Source organism: Bufo gargarizans, chromosome 4 (genome assembly GCF_014858855.1).
Source record: "Bufo gargarizans isolate SCDJY-AF-19 chromosome 4, ASM1485885v1, whole genome shotgun sequence".
In the NCBI taxonomy this organism is placed as follows: Eukaryota; Metazoa; Chordata; class Amphibia; order Anura; family Bufonidae; genus Bufo; species Bufo gargarizans.
The window spans coordinates 139,960,641-139,978,426 of NC_058083.1; positions in this window are offsets into that span (position 1 = coordinate 139,960,641).

Consider the following 17,786-nt stretch of genomic DNA (forward strand, 5'->3'; position numbering starts at 1 on the left):
ATTGTATTATTTTCCCTTATAACATGGTTATAAGGGAAAATAACAGCATTCTGAATACAGAATGCATAGTAAAATAGCGCTGGAGGGGTTAAAAAATAAAAAATAAAAATTTTACTCACCTTAATCCACTTGCTTGCGCAGCCCGGCATCTCTCCTGACTCTTTCTTTGCTGATTGCAGTCAAAGGACCTGTGGTGATGTCACTCCGGTCATCACATGGTCCGTCACATGATCTTTTACCATGGTGATGGATCATGTGATGACCGGAGTGACGTCACCACAGCAACCGTGCGTGAAAATCGCACCGCATCCGCACTTGCTTGCGATTTTCACGCAACCCCATTCATTTCTATGGGGCCTGCGTTACATCAAAAACACACAAAATAGAGCATGCTGCGATTTTCACGCAACGCATATGTGATGCGTGAAAATCACTGCTCATGTGAACAGCCCCATAGAAATTAATGGGTCGGGAGTCAGTGCGGGTGCAATGCGTTCAACTCACGCATCGCATCAGCGCGGAATACTCACCCGTGTGAAAGGGGCCTAACAGTTTCATCCTGCTGCCACCCGCAAAACTGTGTCCACTGTGCTCTCCAATGCCCCTAAATACTATACTGCTAAAATATAGTGCAAGCAGTAATAATACGGCCCCAATATGCCTCCAGTAATAATAATGAAACTATGGTACCTTCAGCATTAATAATGCCTCCAGTAATAATAATGCCCCCGATAGTGTTCCTAGTAGTAATAATGTCCCCTATAGTGTCTCCAACAATAATAATACCATTGTGCTTCCAGTAATAATGCCTGTATAGTGCCCCCCCCCATGTTAATGTCCCCTATTGTGAACCAGCAATAATGTCCTCTAAAATGCTTCTAGTAATACAAATTCCCCTATAGTGTCCCCATATAGTGCTGCCAGTAACGTCCCTACAGAGTACCCAGTAATGTCACCCTGTAATGTTCTCCACAGTACCCCCATAATTCCCCTCCATTAATGTCCCTCTCCAAGCAGTCTCCCTAGCAATGTGGCCAGGGGAAAAAAATAAAATAATAATACTCACCAGTCCCATTCCCCACCACCGTCCAGGAAGCAGGCCGCAAGCCTCTTCTTGCCCATGGCCTGAGATGCCTGCATCCTAGCGCAGATGACCAGTAGCAACAACGTCATTGCACTGCCTCCCGGCATAGTCAGGAGCGATAACCTAATACAGATGCCTGCTACCTGGTGCCAGTGGTTGCAATGACACATTGCTTTGCAACTGCCTGCATTGATGTACTGCCTCATAGGCCTGAGGCCTGTGAGCGTGAATGGTAGGGCAGTATCAACTGCACAGCTATCCTGATGACAGTCATACAGATCAATTCAGGGGGGCACCTGCGGCCACCAGCCATTTACATAAGTACCTGAAGCGCCCAGTGTTAACACTGGGAGCGTGAGATTGTTGTGCACCTGGCCGGTGGGTTTGCAGGGGGTTTGGGCAACTCACTGGGCATTAGCTCATAGGGAATCATCCCGGTGGGGTCTATGTCTAGTGAATCCCTGTATACTAGTATTATAGTAATAATACCTTTATAAGGTACTATTGACTGCACACGAAACTGAGTGTGCAGGAGACAAGCCCAGGAACGCAAGATCATCCATGAGCCATGCAGCCACCATCCCCTGTGATGTCATCTTGAGAGGTCTCACTGGGACTTGAGCATAGGGAGAGATGTGAGATGCGTTCATGCACCTGGGACAGTGTTGCTGAAAACGATTAATAGAGGAATATCGGAGAGGGAGAGTGCAGGGAGACCTATTCTGCATCAGTTTTATTTATTTATTCCTACATTTACTTATTTCTTCATCATCCGTAAACTAAGATATGCAATCCAATACCAATAAGATGGAAGCCTTTATTAGTCCGGTGTCAGCGTGCCAACCAATACCACCCAGTTTTCACCCCTTAGGGCGGCCAGGTATTAATGATGACCATCCTCATCTTTTTCTGGATTTACTTCTTCCAAATCATCCTTCAAAGTCTCCATGTCCTAGAAAAATCTGTAAGATGCAGAGAGAGGAGGAGCTGGATGTTCCTGATGACATATTCTTATCGATATTAGATGATGTGGAAAAGGAGGAAAAGCAGATGGCAAAAGAAGGGGCTTCTGAGCAGAGTACAAATGTAGCTAGTTCGTAGACTGCCCTGAATATTGTAGGCTTACATAAGTCCAAGAGAGGCAGTTCTGTTCTGTGTTAGGTACACATCTACGGAAGCCACCTTGACGACTGGTAGATGGGCCTGACACACGTTTGATAAAAAATGTGCGCAAAGAGCTTCTATTTTTTCATTTATAGTAGGTATAATACCCTTTTAATTTAGAATTATCCCAATTTCTCAGTTCTATTGTTTTGTATGCGAAATGTTGTGCAGCCATACTACTATTAGCTTTCTGCATGCTCGCTTTATGGATATGCACCTGTGACCATGAATGTGCTAGTCTACCTTTTCTTGTAGTATACAATGCGGTCTTCATTATTAAATGAAAGGCAGTTGCGGGCTAATTGGGATGACCACTTGGTTCACCCCCAAAAGCCAGACCAGCTACACCCCCTGGCGGTGAAGCAAAAATGAAAGTACAGGAAGAACATTGGGCGAGCTTTGGGTGGTGGGGAGGGTTTCTCTCCCACTCAGTCAGTCACAGAGTGACATGTCCTCCAGCTCTAGCGACTTACTGGGGTTGGAGAAGCCTGTCAGTCAGTTTGTGCTGGCTGCTCACGCCCAGACAGCACAATGCTGCTGTCTGAGCATGAGCTACTGAAAAGGAAGATATCCTTGCGTCTGTACAGGCCCTGCGCTGAACGGAGGACAGGGAGCCATAAAACCGGACTGTCCAGCCTAAAACCGGACGTCTGGCCACTCTAGGGCTAATTGTCCGTGTCGGTCTTCGCCATAACATTGCTGCAACCCGCCCGCAGTGATTATACCTGATTTATACCAATTTGTGACAAATCAATTCGTAACAAATCAAATTTCTTGGAATCACATTTTTCAAAACTTTGCTCATCTCTAGTTGCAACTGTAGTACGAACTTTTTTGGTGTTTTTATTCATTTCTGTTGTTTATACTAGTGGCAAGGCCGATTTATTGGCCTGTATTTGTGGGAGGGGCGTCCTGGCCTATATCTGTCTCACAGCTCCTCAGGTGGCACTGGACGGCAGCGACATTCCTGGTTACAGCAAAGCATCAGCGTTTCCTAGACAGCGCGACGTCACTTCCGGTTCGCGCTCCCTCCGGCGGTCCTGCGTCCTGGTGCGGCGGGTAAGTGGCTGCTGCCTCAGCGCAGCATCGGCTCGATCAGTCCGGTCGGTGGGGTCGGTCCCTCTAAGGTAAGAGAGGGACATCCCCACACCGGAGCGGCAGTCTGGCAGCACGCCCCGCTCCCACGTGACTTGCACTTAGGTTGCAGGAGTCAGCGAGACTCCGATTTCTTTCAGGTTTTCCTCCTTTCAGGTCTGGTGGGGGTTCAGAGTGTTAGTGATCGGCGGCACGGGAGAGAGGGGGGAGGAAGTGATCACAGCAGTGCGCAGTCGGCAGGGGAGCAGTTGCAGTCGGCTCAGGTGTTTAGTGAAGCACTGGCATGCTTATCCATAGTACTTCTGTCTGCACTGTGTTCAGTGATGTTGCAACCATGGAGTTTCTTGTCAAATGTTTTTTTCACATGATTATGATGTTACTTGACAGAGCACCGTTTGTACCATGTGTTTTACCGGTTGTATCATGTGACTTGCGTGCACTTGCTTCGGGGGCATACCCTGTTGTTGCGCTGATGTATAGTTTTGACAAAGGCCAGGGCAGGTGTAGCATGGGGTCTGGTAGGAATCGCACAGCACCACAAGTTTCAAAAAAGGGGGGGGAAATGGTTTGTGGGGGTAAAGTCTGGCACGGGCCGCCGTGCTGTCAGTTAGGTAGGAAAAAAAAAAAAAAAAGTGGTGGGGGGGGGGGGGGGGGGGGGCAAGCCATGCAGTGTGGTGGTGAGGAGTTGTTGGGGGCACACACCCCCGGTTACAAGCGCTCGGTTAACGGGGCACGCCAGACCCGGCACATTGCATGGCATCATAAGCGTGGTTCCACCACAGCTGGGTAGTTTCAGGTGCGGTTATTTGCCATTTTGCCAGCCTCTAGTTTCTGGCACAGGCTCGTCAGCCATTCGGCCAACCCCGCGTTTACCACTGCAAACAGGCAGTCGTGACTCGCCGCCCAGTCTGGGCATCTGCATACAGAAGAAAAAAAAACACCTTATTTTGTTCATTCATACGTACAGGTTTACTTCCACGGTCGATCCTTTGCGTTCTTCTCATAACAGCGTCTTGTCTGGTTTGGTAAGGTTTTTGCTCCTAATTCGTCCACTGTCATACGTCCTCCCTCTTTCCTTACCTCAGGTGGTCACCAGGGTCAATTTCTTGCATGTTGATTTCTGCAGTGGCGGTGGTGGTCGGAGCACGGGTGTTAGTCTATCTTGGCACCTAATAGTGTTAGTGACGGTCCGTCATTTTGCTTATTTCAACAGTCCGGTCATGTCTCACGGCTCAGACATCGTGGATGCCTCTGGCGAAGATCTGGGTTCTAGGGCGTCGGAATCCGTCAGTATTCCTTCTCTGCGTAGTTGGACTGTGCCTAAACTCATGTCTGAGTTAGCCAAGAGAGGCGTTCCTTTCCCGGCTGGGGCCCGGAAAGCAGAGTTGTATAGGCTATTGGTGTCCAACCCCGCAGAACCGTCTCAGCAAGAGGTCTCCATGGCTACAGTGCAGACCTCACTATCCCAGCTCCATGTCATGCTGAACAGCCTTACCTCCTCCGTGTCCGGGGTACAATCCAGATTGGAGTCAGTAGAGGCCAGGGTCGCTGGCTTGTCCTCACCCGCCATTCCGTTGCCAGTTGTAGCGGCACCCGTTGCCAGTACTTCAGGTAACTTTGTCACGGTACCCAACGTCACTCCAGCTCATTTCATTCCGGCCAACATCAAGAAGGACATCCTCGATGGCAGAGATGTGAACCTGGCCTCCCTCCTGATTGCCACTCGTGACTTGTCGGACAATAGGGTCATTGCGTGCGGCGATGTTTCTGTTGTACTGAAGGGACGGGATCTTAGGCTCAGTAGAAAGTTGACGATTCCGGAGTTTGTGCTTGCCTTCAGTCTTTTCCGAGATGTCATCTGTTCGGTACGACCAGATAGGAGGGAAGAGTTGGACCTATACCTCTTCAGGGTCACGGAGTTGGGCTACAAGTACGGAGGCTTCGGCTTCTATGACTACCATTGCTCCTTTTCTGCCAAAGCCGCAGCTGCGCTCAGTCAGTTCCAGTTTACTACTAACTGGGCCAATATTGACACAGAAATATTCTGCAGGCATTTCGCGGGGCTGAAGGCACCGGCTTGCTCTTCATGCCAGTCGATCTATCATACTGGAGAGTGGTGTCATAATGCCGCGAGTGCCCCGAGGTCCAATCCTTCTCCTCCTATTCCTGGTCCGTCGGCTGGCATCCAGCAGAATTCGGCGGTCGATAAACTCGGCCGGCCGATCAAGTATCTGGGCAGATCGCAGATTTGCAACAACTACAATTTTGCCACTTGCAATTATAGTCAGTGTCGGTTGTTGCACATTTGCGCAAACTGTTTCCGAGCCCATCCGAAAGTCGCCTGCTCATTAAAAACCGATAAACATTGCATGAGCGTGGTAAATGTAGAACTATTGGAGTCATACTTACAGGGGCACGAGGACGCCTTCTTCTGCGACTTCCTGGTGTCAGGTTTCACCCATGGTTTCCACACAGGTCTGGTGGCATTACCGGAACACACCCATGAGTGTAGGAACTTGCAGTCAGCATCCCTTAACCCCGGGTCCATAGATAGACTTCTCCAGGCAGAGCTAGACAAGGGGTATGTCATCGGCCCCTTCTTGTCGTCCCCATTCGAACGCTGGAGGGTCAGCCCTATAGGGGTAGTTACGGGGAAGTTCAGCCACAAAGAGAGACTGATATTCGACTTGTCAGCGCCACACGGGTTATCCACCCCCAGCGTGAATTCACTCATTCCAGCGGAGGAGGTCAGCATGGTGTACGCCTCCATCGATCAAGCCATTGCACTCATCCTTGCCACAGGCCCTGGGGCGATCTTGTCCAAAGCAGACATATCAGACGCCTTCAAGTTGATGCCAATCAGGCCAGAACTTTGGCGGTGGCACGGGATCAAGTGGAATTCTCTTTACTATTTTGCAGTCAAGTTGACTTTCGGGTCCCGCAGCAGCCCGTGGATTTTCGATCAACTGGCGAAAGCCTTGCACTGGATACTAGAGAACAGGTTTGGTTGCGAACACGTCATACATTACCTGGACGATTTTTTGTTGATCGAATCTCCACAGGGCTCGGCCAAGGATCTTCAGAGCTTGTTAGCATGTTTCGCCCAACTAGGGGTCCCCGTTTCCCCCAAAAAAGTGGATGGTCCGGCAACCACCATCACTTTCCTGGGCATCGTGCTGGACACACAAAGCATGTCAGCCAAATTGCCAGAAGGCAAACTGGCTAGGGTCCAGGCAGTCATTCGCAGTTTTGTCACCAGGAGGGTCGCCACCAAGGTTGAGCTACAGTCATTGTTAGGCATGTTAAACTTTGCCATGCGCGTTATTCCCCAGGGCAGGTCGTTTGTAGGTAGGTTACTACCACTCCTCTCAGCAGCTCCCTGTCAGGACAGCCCAGTATTTCTGGACAGTCAAGCGCAAGCAGACTTGAGCATGTGGGACCACTTCTTGCATCACTGGAATGGCGTGTCCATGTTTGTCCCGGCGGTCTCGCGTGACTCCCCCGTCATATTCTCCAGCAGCGGGATCAGCACTGGGTTCGCTGCCATATTTGGCTCCCATTGGCTGAACGGGGCGTGGCCGGGGGAGGTATGCGAGACCGCAGGAACCTCTCAGACAACGGAGGCCAGGGACTTGTATCCCATAGTGGCGGCAGCTCGCGCTTGGGGTAACCTGTGGACAGGCCGCACCGTGGTCTTTGCTTCTGCTAGTCCTGCCTCCTTGGCCATCCTCGACAGTGGCAAATCCAGATCTCAGCTAGTCATGTCATTGATGAGACGTCTGGTGCAGTTGTCACTGTCACACAACTTCTTATTTTGTGGTACCCTCATAGGTGGTACGCAAGTGGCAACAGTTAACGCTTTAGCTGAGATGAATTACTTTCTATTTTCTCAGGTTTGCCCCGAAGCCGACGCGTCGAGAACCCCGTCTCCTCGTCCGGCCACACTCTTTCTCAGCTAAACCGATACCTGAACACGGCCCATGGGCTGTTTGCCAGGTCGCTCTCAGCTAACACCACCAGAGCATACAACACTGGCTGGCGGTTGTACCTCAAGTTCCAACAGGAACACCCCCCAGGCGACCTGGGCCACATAGACTTCATATTGGCATTCATCGGGTACTGTCACGAGCACATGCACCTTTCTCCCGGCACCGTGAAAACTTATCTGGCCGGGGTCCAGCATCATTTGTCTCGCGCGCAGCCAGAAAGAATGTCGTTGTTCTCCAGTCACGTGGTCAAGGCCACGTTGAAAGGTCTACAGAATTGCACCCCAGGTGTCAACCCCCGTAGACAGCCCGTGTCCGGCCCCACGTTCAGGGGCATGTCCGATCTGTTGGACCTCAGGCCTTTCGGGGTTCTGCAAAGCTTAGTGCTCAAAGCCGCCATCTACTTGGCCTTTTACGGCTTCACGAGGCCAGGTGAGTTTACGTCACTGTCACTCAGCGGCCCCTTCCTATCCCGCCGACAGTTGGTTCCCAGCCCAGAGGGCTTTGTCCTGTCCTTACCTGTCACCAAGACTTCCCAGTCAGGTCCCCCTACCCTCATCAGGTTCTTCCCCACCTATCACAAATGGTGTCCGGTCCACGTTCTACGGGAATTGTCAGTAGCACTAGCCAGTCACGGGGCTGACTCCCCACTGTTACCCTTCGGGACAGCTGCATTGTCCACATCCCAATTCATAGCACACGCACGCTTGCTAGCGGCCAATTTGGGTTTAGACCCCCTCTCGGTTTCAGGACATTCGTTCAGGATAGGGGCAGCCTCTGCCGCCTCCAAGAATCAAGTACCAGCTCACATTATCCGCAAGTTGGGCCGATGGCGGTCCTCATGTTACAGCCGGTATGTGCCGAACCCTGTCAGTGAGATTCACTGTGCCTTTCAGAATTTGGCGTTGTAAATGTGTCAATAAACATGTGTGTATTTTCATGCTGGAGTTTTGGCCTCTTTCAGGTATACTCTCGACGGAAGCGGTTATGCCACAACTCAAGCCGCCAGTTTAGTTAGGGGATATTTCAGGGCAGTAGGTTCTTTCACACATAGCCCCGGCCACAAGTGGCAAGGCCGATTTATTGGCCTGTATTTGTGGGAGGGGCGTCCTGGCCTATATCTGTCTCACAGCTCCTCAGGTGGCACTGGACGGCAGCGACATTCCCCTCCCAGCCCGCCCCATTCTCAACACTCTCCCATAGGGTATACCCTCTTTCAGGTATACTCTCGACGGAAGCGGTTATGCCACAACTCAAGCCGCCAGTTTAGTTAGGGGATATTTCAGGGCAGTAGGTTCTTTCACACATAGCCCCGGCCACAAATATGTGTTATAACCAGTTTCTGTGACACAGTTTCTGCCTTCCCACAAATCTCTAAATCAATGCTGCAGATGCCATTCATTTGCCTCTTAAGAAGATTATTTACCAGCAGCATTCTCTAGTAGCGGAAATTACCTAAGTGCAGAACTGATATAAGTATGAGCAAGTTTAAATACTTAAGAATCCTTAAGATTTCAGCATGTCTAATTTGTATAGTGACCTAAATTTCTAAATGAATGCCGGAGAGACTGAAAAGCCCCGTGGCTGAAGGAAAAATCTGCTTGATGCAGGAATGAGGCTTAACAAACTTGGGAGTGTTTGTGTAAAAAAAAAATGCAATTGCTGTAAAACCGAGATTGCTGCTCCAAAACACGTGTCCGCGTTTATCACGTTGTATAATGGACATAGTATTTTCACTCATGGGTCTAATGGAAGGTTCATGTGATGGAAGGTTGTCTGTTGTTAAATGATGATGATACAGTACATACAATTATATGACTATAAGATAATGCCAAATGTATAACGTGTAACTATGTAACCTGTAAAGGTGCAATCATATGTACTGTAACTGCCATGAAAACCCCCAGTTACTCCTATCATAAGGGTATAAAATAAAGTTATTTTGAGGCAGACCCCAGATCTCCTCAGATACAGCTCTTGTGATTGTGTCTGTGTTATCGGCCGATTGACCTACACACAACTGAAGTAGTTCAAGCCTTTTATTGTTTTAATATTGATGATTTTGGCATACAGCTCATGAAAACCCCAAATTCCTATCTAAAAAAATTAGCATATCATGAAAAGGTTCTCTAAACGAGCTATTAACCTAATCATCTGAATCAACTAATTAACTCTAAACACCTGCAAAAGATTCCTGAGGCTTTTAAAAACTCCCAGCCTGTTCATTACTCAAAACCGCAATCATGGGTAAGACTGCCGACCTGACTGCTGTCCAGAAGGCCATCATTGACACCCTCAAGCAAGAGGGTAAGACACAGAAAGACATTTGTGAACGAATAGTCTGTTCCCAGAGTGCTGTATCAAGGCACCTCAGTGGGAAGTCTGTGGGAAGGAAAAAGTGTGGCAGAAAACGCTGCACAACGACAAGAGGTGACCGGACCCTGAGGAAGATTGTGGAGAAGGACCGATTCCAGACCTTGGGGGACCTGCGGAAGCAGTGGACTGAGTCTGGAGTAGAAACATCCAGAGCCACCGTGTACAGGCGTGTGCAGGAAATGGGCTACAGGTGCCACATTCCCCAGGTCAAGCCACTTTTGAACCAGAAACAGCGGCAGAAGCGCCTGAACTGGGCTACAGAGAAGCAGCACTGGACTGTTGCTCAGTGGTCCAAAGTACTTTTTTCGGATGAAAGCAAATTTTGCATGTCATTCGGAAATCAAGGTGCCAGAGTCTGGAGGAAGACTGGGGAGAGGGAAATGCCAAAATGCCTGAAGTCCAGTGTCAAGTACCCAGAGTCAGTGATGGTCTGGGGTGCCAGGTCCACTGTGTTTTATCAAGGGCAGGGTCAATGCAGCTAGCTATCAGGAGATTTTGGAGCACTTCATGCTTCCATCTGCTGAAAAGCTTTATGGAGATGAAGATTTCATTTTTCAGCATGACCTGGCACCTGCTCACAGTGCCAAAACCACTGGTAAATGGTTTACTGACCATGGTATTACTGTGCTCAATTGGCCTGCCAACTCTCCTGACCTGAACCCCATAGAGAATCTGTGGGATATTGGGAAGAGAAAGTTGAGAGACGCAAGACCCAACACTCTGGATGAGCTTAAGGCCGCTATAGAAGCATCCTGGGCCTCCTTAACACCTCAGCAGTGCCACAGGCTGACTGCCTCCATGCCACGCCGCATTGAAGCAGTCATTTCTGCAAAAGGATTCCCGACCAAGTATTGAGTGCATAACTGAACATATTTATTTGAAGGTTGACTTTTTTTGTATTAAAAACACTTTTCTTTTATTGGTCGGATGAAATATGCAAATTTTTTGACATAGGAATTTGGGTTTTCATGAGCTGTATGCCAAAATCATCAATATTAAAACAATAAAAGGCTTGAACTACTTCAGTTGTGTGTAATGAATCTAAAATATATGAAAGTCTAATGTTTATCCGTACATTAGAGAAAATAATGAACTTCATCACAATATGCTAATTTTTTTAGAAGGACCTGTATAATATATGGTGAAAACCTGTCATAGGAAATCTGATCTGGAAAAGGGAGTAGTCTTCTAAAAGAAAATATGGTCGATTCATCCCGCACAACTCTATGCAGGTGCAGATTGCTATGGCGAAATACAGATACAAACGCAAAAACACAAAATGCAATCGCACTTTGTATCTGTATTTCTTCTTATTGACACACATTTATAATTGATTAAAATTATTAAAAAATAAAATAAACTACACGTTTGGTATCATTGTATCCGTAACAATCTGATCACGTTACTTTCCCCGCACGGTGAACAAAAAACAAAGAGAAAAACTATGAGGAATTGAAATTTTTCCCACCTCACTTCCCAAAAAAGGCATTAAAAGTTGTATGTACCCCAAAATAGTACCAGTCAAACCGTCACCTTATCCCGAAAAATAATTAGCCCCTACATGAGACAATTGCCCAAAAAATGAAAAAAATATGGCCTTCAGAAAATGAAAACACAAAAACATGATTTTTTCCTAAAATGCTTTTATTGTGTAAAGCCAAAATAAATACAAAAATAGACAAATTAGGCATTGCTGCGTCCGTAACGACTTGCTCTTTAAAAATATCACACACTCTTCCGCCAAAAGGTAAATGCCGTAAAAAAAAAAAAGTGTTCCAAAACAACAAATTTTATTGGTCTATTTGTCCAATAAAGTGTAATATTGAATGATCAAAAAATATTATGTACCCAAAATTGGGACCAATAGAAATGTCAACTCTTCCTGCAAAAAATGAGCCCCTACACAAGACGATCTGCAGAAAAATGGGAAAAAATGTCTTTCAGTAAATGGAGACACAAAAACATGATTTTTTTTCAAAAATGCTTTATTCTGTAAAACTGAAACAAACAAAGAAAAAAGAAAGTAGACATATTTGATATCATCGTGTCCCTAACAACCTGCTCTATAAAAATAGCACATGATCTACCCTGTCAGATAAACACTGTAAAAAGACGAAAAATAAAAACTATGCCAGAACAGCCATTTTTGGTTACCTTGTCTAACAAAAAGCGTAATAAAAAGCAATCAAAAAATCATATGTACCCAAAAATGGTACCAATAAAAACATCAACTCTTCCTGCAAAAATTACACCGTGCAAAAGATGATTGACAGAAAAAAAATAAAAAGTATAGCTTTCAGAAAATGGTGACACAGAAAAAACAATATTTGTTTTGTTTGGCCAGGGATGTCATGTAACCAACTCCTGTGAAGATGCTTGCTGTGATGCATGCTGGGATTTTTACTTTTACTTTGAAGCTGCTCCACCCACACAGCCTCTCATCAATGGGAGCATGCTATGCTGAACACATTAGAAAAATTATATGTACACAGTATATCTCTCATGATACAAATACCTTGTGGCTTTAGTTATTATCCGGGGACATTTTGTTTTTTTATGCGTATGGTGACCAACCTCTTTAACTTCTCCCTGCAACTCAGTCCTGGCTCTTTGGTCCGCTGCCACATTCACCTAGCTCTTGTAAACTCCTGATATGGACAGGGATCCCATGTACCGCTGCAGCCAATGACTAGTCACAGTGATGATGCATTCTCCAAGCTTCATTTGAACAGCCATGTGTTCACACATGTGGAACACATCGCTGCTGAAGCCAGGGGCGGGTAAGTATGCTTTCCTCCGGCAGGAGGTTTTTTGTCAAATATGCTACATCTACATTATCCACTTAACTAATGGCAACAATAAGCTATCATCATTACTACCTAAAACTTGGATTTGCAGATGATTCTATCTATCCAGGTAATTATATAAATGCTTTTTTAACTTACCCTTTTCCTTAATTTTGACGCAACTTGCTGTGAAAAGGTATTTTCACGTAGGTGTATTATACACACTGGTAGCAAAAAAAAAATTGGATCCAGTAATGTAAAAATGGGAAGGTCTTTCCAAAATGCTTTTTGGTAAAGGTTTTACTGCATTTCTGTGATTTTGTGAGGATGTCCTGAGGATCCATACATTACAGTTTTAAGACCCTGGCAAGACTGTGAGGTTGTAGGACATGTTATATTCACAACTGTATTGTTTTTAAAAAAAAATATGAATTGTATTGCTCAATTTTACCTATTGAGAGGGAGGCCTACTGAATGTTTAAATTGGAGACTTATCTGACTTATCTAATGGGCTGAATTATGTAAAGGGAATGTGTCATCATAAAATTATCCTTTGTTTAAATACATTTTTGGTCTTACATATTTTCAACCCCTTCATGACTTACGCCAGATATGTACAGCGGATGCCGAGTCTATAAAAGTGGCGTCGTCCACAGCAGAGCAAGCGCCATAGCTAGTGGGTGCCTGCTGTTTCATACACCAGACACCCACTACTCCGTGACCAGCAGCAACTGAAAAAAAATATCTAAAAATGGGCGAGTCGCATTTTTTCATCACCTTACCTCCCCAAAAAATTTGATAAAAAATAATTTAAAGATTGTCCCACAAAAAATAAGCCCTCACACATCTCTGTAGACATAACTATAAAAAAAAGTTATGGGGGTCAGAATTTGGCAATGAAAGAAAAAAATAAAAATTTCAAAAGTTTTTTCAGTAATAAAACACAAGACAAACTAAGGTATCGCCATAATCATTCTGTCCTGGGAAATAAACAGCACAAGTCAGTTTTACCGCATACTAAACACAGTAAAAACAAAACCCATAAAACTGTGACATATTTGTGTTTTTTTCAAATACCACCCCATTTGGAATTTTTTCCCACTACATTCTATGCAATATTAAATGGTGGCATTATAACATATATGTTCTAAAGCCTTCTGTGTGGCGTGTATAAGTGGAAAAAAAATAAGGGCCTATTTGCAGTTCAGCAGATCAGTTATATGAATTATTCTGAGGATAGGTCATCAATAAATATAACTTGGACAACCCCTTTAATGCTTTCTAATTGCTGTTAAGATCAGCCCACTGTGCCTGCACCAAACAGTGAAAAGAACAAGCAATCGTGATATTTCAAGAAGTTCAGGGCCAGGCTTGAGACTGTCTTCACTACTTGACCCTGTCAGACAAAGAGCTGGGGGTGCAGCCAAGAGGGAAAAGAAGCAGAGCCTCAGGGCTAATTAGCATAAAATATGAAGCCTAATTTCTCCACAATGGGGCCACCGAAAAAAAATTGGACCAATTCCTTTAGAATGTATTGAAAAGTGCACATTTGGCATGTAAGATGGTTTCACATTTCTATGTGATGATAGATTTCCTTTAAAGGGAACCTGTCACCAGGATTTTGTGTATAGAGCTGAGGACATGGGTTGCTAGATGGCCGCTAGCACATCTGCAATACCCAGTCCCCATAGCTCTGTGTGCTTATATTGTGTATAAAAACCGATTTGATACATATGCAAATTAACCTGAGATGAGTCAGAGCTTGAAAATATGACTCTTCTCTGGTCACACAAGTAAGATATGACTCTTTTATGTTCATTTGCATATGTATCAAATCGGTTTTTTTTTTGCACAATAAAAGCACACAGAGCTATGGGGACTGGGTATTGGGGATGTGCTAGCGGCCATCTAGCAACCCATGTCCTCAGCTCTATACCCAAAATCCCGGTGACAGGTTCCCTTTAAGGACTAAGCCTATTTTGAAATCTGACTGTGCCTCTTTATGTGGTAGTTTATTGCTCTCATTAAGAGAAACACAATAAGACTATTACAGGTTTGATCAATTTTAATGGCTAACAAAAATAGAAGTAATGATGTTACATAGCGAGCTTTTGAGACATCACCAGTCCCTTCATCAGGCGTACTACAAGGGACTGGTGAGACGGTGGGACCTCATTATTGCATTGAGTTTCTGTCCTGTTTCTACAAGGTAGAGGCCTCCAACAGGACATTTAGTGCAGAGAATCAGATAAACAACATTAGATGTAGAACATGTGAATGTCCCAGGGATCTTATAGTCCTGCTGTGTGTTGGGGATCCGGATCTTATCTGTTGTCATTATATGGAAACAGGTTTTGCACCTTCTTATATTACAGGGATGGGTTCCTTTTTCTGTGGTACATGACCTTGAACTTGATCTGATCAGAATATTCCTTCGATTTGGAGGTTGTCGGTAAGGAAGAGACCACTGTGGTACTCAGCAGAAGTGGCCAAAATCATTAAAAACAAAAAGATAGCATTTAGTAACTATAAAAAAAAAAAGGAGGATGACAGGGAAATTTATAAGATTAGGCAGAGAGAGGCTAAGGAAGTTATAAGAGCTTCTAAAGCACAGGCAGAAGAGATATTAGCTCAGTCAGTGAAAAAAGGTGATAAAATATTCTTCAGATATATAAATGAAAAAAGGAAATGAAAACAAGGAATTACCAAATTAAAAACTAAAGAAGGAAGGTATATGGAAGAAGATAAAGAACTAGCTGACTGCCTCAATAAACACTTTTGTTCAGTTTTTACAAAGGAAAATGAAGGAGAAGGACCTCAGTTAGGGAGGAAGACTAATGAATCTTTTGATGCATGTGTCTTTACTGAGGAAGAGGTTCTAAGGGTACTTTCACACTAGTGTTTTTCTTTTCCGGCGCTGAGTTCCGTCCTAGGGGCTCAAATCCGGAAAAGAACTGATCAGTTTTATCCCCATACATTCTGAATGGAGATCAATCCATTCAGGATCTATCAGGATGTCTTCAGTTCAGTCTTTTTTACTGATCAGGCTTTTCAGAAAACCGTAGCATGTTGTATTTTTACCTCCGGCCAAAAATCCGGAACACTTTGACTGAACGCCGGATACAGCATTTTTCCCATTGACTTGCATTAATGCCGGATCCGGTGCTGTGTGTTCCGTCAAACCGGATCCGGCTTTTGCATGTTAAACCCGAAAAATGTGCAAAAAAAGTTAAAGTCCATAAATGTCGGATCCGTTTTTTCCAAATGCATTTTTTCATTGTGATCAGAATCCTGATCAGGATTCAAATGTAATGCGTTTTCATACGATTTTGCCCGACGATTTTGCTCGACGGGATTTGCCCGACGGATTCAAACAACGCTAGTGTGAAAGTACCCTAAGTCAGCTGTCTAAAATTAATACAAATATGTCACAGGGGCCTGATGGGATACACCCGAAGCTATTAAAAGAGCTTAGCGGTGTACTAGCAAAACCATTAACAGATTTATTTAACCAATCACTGGTAACAGGAGTCGTCCCAGAAGATTGGAAATTAGCAAATGTTGTGCCCATTCACAAGAAAGGTAGTAGGGAGGAATCAGGCAACTATAGGCCAGTAAGCCTGACATCAATAGTGGGGAAATTAATGGAAACCATGCTTAAGGAGAGGATTGTGGAACATCTAAAATCCCATGGATTCAAAGATGAAAAACAGCATGGGTTTACTTCAGGGAGATCATGTCAAACTAATCTTATTTTTTTGATTGTGTGACTAAAATAATAGATGACGGAGGTGCAGTAGACATCGCTTAGGCCTCATGCACATTATATGTAAAAAAAAATTATTTAATCACGTGATAATAAAGATTGGTAATTTATAAACTTTCCGGTTGTTGCTATTTTTGGTTTTTATTTTTTGTGTAGTAACGAATGATCACAATGTACCCCACAATGGTACCACTGAATACGTCACTTCATCCCACAAAGATTGAGCCCCCTACACAAGAAATGGAACACAAAAACAGCATTTGTTATTCACAGGATAGGGGCTAAGTGTCTGATAGGCAGGTGTCCGACTGCTGGAGCCCTCACCTATGGGGGCTTCCAGAGATAGCCGAGTACAAGCAGTTGGCTATCTTGCAGTCCTATAGAGTTGAATGGAGCAGACGCATGCATGCATGCCCACTGCTCCAGTTAAACAGCGGAACATGGACCTCTATCCAAGAGATCATTGGGGCCTTAGCAGTCAGACCCCCACCAATCAGGCACTTATCTTCTATACTACAAATAGATGATAAGTTGTTGCAATGGGACAATCCCCTATAAAGTGTAAAAATGCCTTCTGTTTCACTTTTTTCTATACTTTGTTCTTGAATTATTGTTATATTTTGTATTTTCTGCATTATAATATAAGGTTTTATGATAATAAGAGAGGGATTTATGAGTAACTCTGGCTGTACCATTAGATAAAAGTCATCTGAACCTGCTAATTTTAAAGGGATTGCTCTATTATTTTGTGTATGGCAAACTTTTGACTCTTGGCCATTGGCATATTTCAGTGGTGAGAGGGAAAGTGCATGTTGGATATTAATATGCTTTATCCTTTGTTCCTGCAGGAGCCACCAGAGGGGTCAGATCTGGCTTATTCCCCTTTTACCACTGAAATAAACATACACACTTGGCCGATTTATGATGAAGTTGTGATAACTAGTTATTTCATGACGCAGAAATCCCTAAGATAAGTACATCCAGACCGTACTGTGAAATAACCCACTTCCTGCAATAAAAGGTACTCACCTGAGAGGGTTGTGTGTAACATAACTATTGTCACTTATTATGGAGGCCCACTTGGGCTTAACAATGCAAGGTGCAGCTACCAGGAACCCACAGTCTGAGGAGGACCCTTGGGGACAGATATTCAAGAAAAACTGAAGAAAAAAAGGGGGTCCAAGGATGGTGCACTTCCCAAGCAATACTCCACCCTTCCCAAGGAAGATAAAGGGACATTCGTCTTTATTCAATACAGCGCATCACCATTTACATCCAATAGACAACACGTTTCTGGCTTAAAATCCCATCATTGGGTCAAAAGGACATATATTATATATGTCCATTTGACCTGATGATGGGGTTTTAACCCTGAAACATATTGTCTATTGGACCTAAATGGTGATACGCTGTATCGAATAAAGACTGATGTGTCACTGGTTGGTCCTGTGCATTCTTGATACACCCCTGTTCTATACATGAGTCTTTAGTATTTCCCTTGTTTCAAATGTAGTGCGCTCCAATTAGCA